This window comes from Scophthalmus maximus, chromosome 19 (assembly GCF_022379125.1).
Source record: "Scophthalmus maximus strain ysfricsl-2021 chromosome 19, ASM2237912v1, whole genome shotgun sequence".
Taxonomy (NCBI): domain Eukaryota; kingdom Metazoa; phylum Chordata; class Actinopteri; order Pleuronectiformes; family Scophthalmidae; genus Scophthalmus; species Scophthalmus maximus.
In genome coordinates this window covers 14164426-14172532 of record NC_061533.1, presented here as the reverse complement: position 1 = coordinate 14172532, position 8107 = coordinate 14164426, and the positions used below count along the sequence as shown (strand labels likewise).

At 41.5% G+C, this 8107-nt stretch overlaps 1 protein-coding gene across 1 annotated transcript in view; it reads right to left on the bottom strand.

Annotated features, from left to right (window-relative positions):
- The window catches only part of sv2ca (synaptic vesicle glycoprotein 2Ca), a 28138-nt gene extending 26724 nt beyond the window's left edge, over positions 1-1414 (bottom strand). The window contains exon 1 of the mRNA XM_035639241.2: positions 1239-1414. The gene's annotated coding sequence lies outside the window, so the exon portion shown is untranslated. The remainder of the gene's footprint in view (positions 1-1238) is intronic.
- Positions 1415-8107: the final 6693 nt, after the last annotated feature.

Sequence of the window (8107 nt, the reverse complement as noted above, 5' to 3'; positions counted from 1 at the left end):
CCACATCTTCGGTTCATTTCAGAAAGGAAATCCTTCTTTGTCATTCTTGCAGGGGGATGACAAGAGGATTGTGACTGTTGTGTTGAATTTCCCTTAAAATAATGACTGATTAATTAATTTTTTCTACCTCGCTGTTCACATCGTCACAGGTGCATATACTTTGCATATACCTTTCTCCCTTTCAACTGTGAGACACTGAAACATAAAAAAATATTTTCCCTGAAAAATAGCTTGTTTGATGCTGCATAACTTTAGGAAACTAACAAATTCACATGTCAGTGGCGGCTTGAGAAGGAGGTGGTATTGGATGCAAAGGATCACAATGAGAATTTTGTTGACCATCAGGCTGAAAATCGGCCCACTTGAATGAATCCTGCAAACTGCAATCACTTTACGTCATCCGACGCTTTTCAATTGATGGGTGCCTCTAGTGTCATCCCAGCAGGACTACTACGGCAGCCCCTGCGTTGCAGACAAAGCCCCTTGCCACAGATTTCCAGTTCACCGGCTGTGTGCCTGTCAATCGCTCACTGTCTCTGGAGGTGCAGTTCACGGATGAGTCAGTTGCCTGTTCCCGCATCCTCTCCTCTTTTTGGCGGCAGTGCAGAGTGCTTTAACTGCCCCGGGGCAGATGGCTGCGTGGACTGCACTGCAACATGCACAGTCCGCAGCCAGCGAACCAAAACTCCTCTCATGCCAAGGACATGGGTAAAAGACGGGCAAACTATGAAACTCCGGTCAGCTAACATAAACCAAAGAACCATTGAAAGCTCACAAACCACAGTTCAACTAGAGAAGTTCCCTGGCAGACCTTATTTATGCAGATTAAAACAAATATCATATATTCAAATTTACCACACATAAAGAACTTAAACATTTCACGTCACCCTGAAGATGATAAATGGATTCCAAAAATAAAAATGTATTCAAGTGAAACTCACTGCGTCCAACCCTGGGTAGCCTGTTTTCATCTAATTGTGCCGGTTTCTCTCTACTTTTCCTGGAGGCATGTGGACACATGCCCAGTAGCAATCCCAACTTTTAACAAATGACACACAAACTCATGAATAGGTCACGAGGCGTAGCCTCGATGTTAGTCGGAGAAACCACTGAAAAGGATGCAAGTAACTTCACAACATCACATGCGAGCCCTAACATGGCTGGTTGCTGCAGACCGAAACAGCAAACACTGTGTTCAACAGTCAGCAGGTTTTTCTGTGGCAAAAGTGTGCACTTACCGTGGTTTGTGGCAAGAAGAAAGGACTGAGCTGATACAAACCCATTGCATCAGAGGGGAAAACAAATCTTGCCAGCTTTCTTTTTTTTTTAACTGTATTTTTTTTCTATGCAATAGGATGAGAGGAAGCCCAAATGCCAGCGCACGACACTGCTTTGTTTCGATGCAGTCTCTCGCTGCAGCACTTCAGGAAAAAAGGGAGAGAAGGAAAGAGAGTGATGGTTGTAGGAAGGAGGGAGGGAGGGAGGGGGGGGGAGGGAGGCGGGGGGAGCGGGGGGAGAGGGGGGGGGGGCAGTGCAATCAATAATTGTATTTCATTGAGTGATGCGGGTAATTCCGTCCGAGCAATCTCGTTAGGTGGCTGTGTGACGTGGAACTGCGTGTGACGTGGACCTGCAGTTGCTTTCGTTCATTCAAGTACAGTGCAGCCCACCGTTTCATATGGATGTGAACAATGACCATTTGTTGGAGGATGTTAGACAAAGCCCATCCACTCTGGCAACAAACAAAAAAAAACCCAGCTGCGTCTTTGAAAAGTTGTTGACTGGTTTTGCGCACTTGAGTTGCAACGTCGGTCTGGAATCTTAATCCTGCGGACGCACTGATTCCGTCTTTCCATTTGTCAGTTGTCCGTGTTCAGGAGCTGCCAGGGAGCTCTCACCTCGCTGTGCAGCCCAACTGCCTCTGTCCGTGGTGCTGAGCGACACCCCGGCGTGCCGCCAGGTGTCCCATGGACATGATCACACCGGTTGTGCACAGTCACCCCAAGTTTCACCTGTTTTAATAGCCAGGTCTGAAGCCTCCCTTGGTAACTTTGTTCAGAGAAATGGATCGGCCATGCGATACAACTTTCTAGATTCCTAATATTCTGTTAAATTACCGAGTGTGTGAACGAACCTACTGTATCTTAGTGTGAAAGAATGCAGACATTTCCCAGCCATAACTCAGCTTTTCCTTTTTTTTGTTTGGACCGGACCAGTATGAAACACTGATGTGCCCATTCTCCAGCATCTCATGTATTGGAAAGTGTTGCGAGTCCATCTGCAGATGTGAATTTAAACCTGCTGGAGTTGGCTTCACTCTTTTATTCAACAAATTGCCACCACAATCATGCAAAACAAATAAGGACAAAATTAAAAAATAATTTAAAAAATGTTACAAGAAGCGGGTTTTTCCAAGGACTTTAAACTCAACACACTGCCAAAAGCAATATATATATATATATATATATATATATATATATATATATATATATATATATATATATATAGGCACAAATACACAGGCAACATTGATAATCCAGAGTTTGACGGTTGGCACTAGAACAAAAGGGTTTCCACTGTTCTCTTGCTGACTTCAAGCATCCCTCCACCACTTCACTGCCTCCATCTGACGTCATGTTGGATCCTGCATCAGTTAGAAAGAGCTAATTAAGGCGTCGGATTGAGATAATGGACTATTGATGAAAGCCAAAAGATATTGACTTGAATGCCAACACATGGACATAGCCAACGATACCATGAGTTAAAAATAAAACAACAACCATAAAATATAAACACGAGACAGTGTTGTAACCAAAGGTATGTTCACAAAAGTTAACATCATGGTGTGAAAATGATTCACTAAGCTGCTCATATATATAGACACTGCATGCACGTCTTTCCAGATAGATACAGTAGCTGCTTGGGGCCCTAGTGTGCCACACTTGTTTAATAAGCTGTTGTCCACAGACTGCCAGGGTATGATGTGACCACAGTTAATTAATACATTCGTGATTGCTCTCCACAAAGGCTCCGGCAGGGAAGTTACATCATTTCTAGTAAAGCCCAGTTGCTTAAAGAAGAATTTTCCTTTGAAACAGACGCTCTTCGGGGTGCGCCCTGCCGAGCTGGATCAAAACTTTTCTTCACAGCCGAACGACCACATAGGAAACCAAAACCTGGTCACCCGCAGCTTTTCATGAAGGGCCGGGGCCCCGGCTGCTTGGTTGTCCTGATCACGACGAGTCTAAGAGACGTGCCAGAGTTGAAAAGTTATAAACGTGACTTTGTTTGAATTATCTGAATGACAGTTCTTCCTTTGTCCCTGTGACACTTGATGAAAATACAAAATGATGAAAAGGCAATACGATGGAAGAGGGGATTTTATAATTTGACACACAGAACACCCCTGCATGGTCCCGGATCACAGGTGAATGATACTGATATGTGCGATAATCACCACCTCTGGCAATCATTTAGCATTCATAAAATCACAATTACATCGATTATTCCTATTTTACACGATAAACCCTATAAAAGTGCACGCATGGCTGCACACATGCGGTTACAGAGTCTACTTTTATTTACAGTATTATTTTTCCGCTTTCAGCATGTGGTTTATGTATGTGGTTCAGATATTAATAATAATTAATAAATAATTTTTTCCCCCCTCATCCACAGCATGTTTTCTTTTTATTTACACTTCACTGAGCTTAATTTGACGACACAAAGTAGCCTGTGCAGTGAGTAAATCCCTTGATTCTTGGGTGCAATTTAAGCTCAATAATCCTATCGTGCCTGCAAATGATGACCGCGCAGGGAGTCACACTATTGATGAAAACCACAAAAAAGGTTATACAATCCCGTTACAATAATTGCGTAACCTAACGCAGGCTCTTTGAGATAAGTAGGCTCTTTAGATAAAGTGTGAGACATTGGCTGCCTGTGTGCCTGCTATGTCAGATCCTAACGCCTCTGTAACTCACGAGTGGTTCCCGTAGAAAAGGAGTGGAGGAGGGGGAAAAGGAGATGACGGACTGATGCAAGCACAGGGACATTCAGCCTTTTCAGTATTCACGTCGTTAAAGCCTGCCAACCATACCAGCGTTACCAGTGAGACTCCACGGCAGAAGGGCCTATGTGCAAGCTCTTTGAAGTAACGCACACACACTGTCCGTCTGATTCCTGACACTCACTTTTAGGAGAACTAACCTCAATTGCTCCATGTTAAAATGGATTACGTGACGGAAATTAAGTTAACAGTGCAGCCACGTTGTGCATTTGCCTACAGAGTTTAAACACCAGCACCTGCATGCATACGCTGAATAGGATTGTAAATGATGCATACAGTGTGCACAAAGACACACACAATACAAAAACATGCAAGGACACACACACATACACACACACACACACGCACACACACACACTGACAGAATCTACCCCCCACAAAAAAAGAAGGGAAAAAAGCATCTATCTTGTTCCTCTGAATTTGATGATTCACAGAAGCAGTGACCTGAGGCTTGGGACACTCTTTGCCTTTGATACAGAGTTGGGACACAAACCCCCCCTCAAGCCACAAGACTCCATTTACTACTACTTGAAAGCTGAGGAGCACTTAGCTTAATGCACGGGACAGTAGAATGACCCCCCCCCCCTCTCTCTCTCGCTCTCTCTCTCTCTCTCTCGCTCTCACACACACACGTACATACACACATCCACTGTGCATGCTTGCGCATTCTATCCCTCTTCTCTTGTAAGATTTCCTCCACTCTTTGTCACATCAACATGCAAACAAAGATATATGGGGTTTTTTTTTTATTACAGTGAAAATGCAACAATGTCCATATCTTCCGGACCTTGAAGATTGGATACTGACATGTGTGGAAAACAGCTGTCAAGTTGATGAATTCCTATGCCACGCGTAGTAAGCGTAGCCTCATATTGGTCGCAGTTCCTGTAATAAGGAAGTGACAGAGTTATATACTCCTATTGGCTGTGCAATTCAAACTCGACAAATCACAAGCATCCGTCTCATTTTCTCCATATGAATTGTACATGTTGTGATATGTTAACATTTTATGCTATATAAAAAAATATACAACCTTACACTTACATTTAACACATATGCTGTATACATGCACTTATACTCTGCATACAGTATATATGCCATTTATTAAAAAAAAAACAGAAGGCATACGTAATTATGATATACAAAACATTATGTGCTGTATATGTTTGGTTTGTGGTTCTGATCCACCAAATACAAAACAGTTGTAATTGTGTTGCATTGACATTATGTAAATACTCATGTTCCCAACACATTACAACAGTTTTATACCCTGTTTTTCATATGCACCCCTACTTCCCTCTGATTTAACATGGATGATGTGGCTGCAGCGGCAGCTTTCCTTACTAAATGAATAGAGAGGTGGAGGTTAGACTGGACAACAGTCTGCTGCTTATCTTCATCCAGATTATAACCAACAAATGTGGACACTGATGGTAATTGTTTGCGGCTTTTGGAGATAGAAGCTCAGGCTCACTGATTTGGTATCGATCTTTCCTCTCAGCCTCCATTCATACTACATGGCTATGTCATATAATAACGACAGGAATTATGCTGCCACGTTGTCTCTCGCCAGGTTGTTGATTCCATGTTTGCTGGTGAATTCAGTACTCAAGCACTCTGAAAGCCAAACCAAAGGACACTGGTGTCGCTGATGGAGAGATGTGATGGATTAGAGAGGCCCAAGGGGGAAGTCCTGCTCCATCAAAATGTAATGAAAACTAATTTGAAAACAGCATGCAGCTTAGAATAACTTTAAGATGAGTTCTGGCAACATTGTGTTCAGTGAGAGGTCATCATTGTCCCGCATGAAAGAAAAATGGGTTCCTAACATGACAATTGATGATAGCACATCAGTTGCTGTCTTTGGGAGATATGGCTGTTTGTGAATATATCTGACTGTAAATCGATCAAAGGCAAGAAACAATTTCACACCAAGTTTGCGATCTGCAGTTTTACAGAAGGAATGCAAAAGATTATAAGATACATATACAAAACAACCAAAATGGGACTTAATACCATTTTAGGGCAATCTGTCACATTAGAAATCCAGTGTGAAAACTTCAAAGTACAGTCAGAAAAATTTCCTCAACAATGTCAAACTTGTATAAGCACAGAACATTATGTCCTATAATTTCTGTCCTGTCTACCATTGCAAGGTTTTTAATAGTTTAACATTCCTGAGCTAAAATACCAGGGGGGGAGAACGTCAAATGGATTGTGATTATTGTCCTGGAACAGATTGAACCGGCTACGAGAGAAGAATGTGAGCCGAATCCCATTTCAACCCACAAGCCCAGGTGCGTTTCTTCTGCTGAAAGGAAGGTGAATTTACAGAGGGGATGGAAAGACAAGTTTAAAACAGTAACACCGGCTTTAATCTAACCACTAACGACATTGACCAGTTACCTTTGTCGACAGCAGAGGGAAAACATACAGAAAGGTACAGAATGGAGATTTGTCTCTGCCATGTCTCTTAAAAGCAGATCACAGATATTTGTATTAATTCATTCATGGTGATGCTCAAGTGGATTAAATGACTGGCGTAATGACCAATGCATTCATTTGATCTCAACTTCTTCATGTTAAGCAAGATCATAAAGATTATTCTATATGTATACTACATATATATCGTCAAGATTTGATGTTACTTAAGGTGACTGATGTAAACTAAACTATATGTAATCCCACATAGGGCAATTAAAATGATGCATTAATATTACAGTCATTAAAGACAAACAGAATACACATAAGACATCATACCTCACAAGAAGGCTCTTTCTACAAATCTATAAAACAGTTCATCAAACATGCTGACATAATTTTGAGTAACGCTGTGTCATTGTTTACTATTTGTCTGTCCTTATGCGCTTTTTTTCTGTTTGTGTTTATGTACTTTTGCCTGTGCATATATGCTCACATGCATATGTGTTGTGTGTTTTTTTCTGTTTTAATATGTTATACGGTTATGTCATTGTTTAGTTTTAGTATTTATTTATTTTTTATACTTTCGACCTACCAGGGACAGCTAATGGAAATTTGCCTGTGCCACTAAATCTGGCAGATTTACATAATGGACATAAGTGCTTGTGTTAATTAAAATGCATTGTCCCTTTTAGAATATTATAGTAGATTAACAGTTACATAATATACAGTACATATGCTTGGCCTGCCACGATGCATACATAAACCCTGCAGTTATTTATTTCCAGTTGGTCCTTGTTATTATAACTTACACAAAAGCAGACAAGCATGAAAAATTTGCAATTCAACATCAACTGCATAATAAAAATGCAGCATACCTAACAAGGTTGGGATGACAAAAATCACTCGAAAAAAAGAAACTGTGATGAACACATCACCAAAACCTTTTAAAACATGTGAATCATCTGCTCTGAAATGGAAATAAATAATCTGTGGCCGCTACAGCTCCCTGTCATTTAACGGGAAACCTCCTCTCCCAAGAGCTGCAGGGATTATCCTCTGTGCCTCAAGATTCTGGTTCAAATTCACAGCCTGCTTCAGCTGTCAAGACATGTAATGTGTGTGTGTGTGTGCGTGTGTGTGTGTGTGTGAGTGTGTGTGTGTGTGTGTGTGTGTGTGTGTGTGTGTGTGAGTGTGTGTGTCTTGCTGGCACAAATTTTTCATCCTGTTAATTTATGATATATATACTTGATGCAAAATGTATCTGACTGAAACTTTGATTCCATGAGCAGAACTCAACAGTGTGATTAGATGTTTTGGGGGAGATAACTGCACTGTCACCAATGACACATCCATTTTTAAAAAAAATAATTATTATTATTTTTCAAAGTAAGCATGCAGGACTCTTCCATGACAATGCTGACAGGACACAGAAATATCCTCACAGCACTCGGCCAGGTGGTGAGGAGGCCAGTAGTCCAACAGTACTGCTTGCAGCTCTGCCATGGCTGAGAGAAAACATATGTCTCCTCCCTCAGAGGTCTGTCCATGTCTGGGGACTGCCAAGCCGATAGGCCTATCCCACATATGTGTCTTAATAATGCTAAGTAGCAGCTC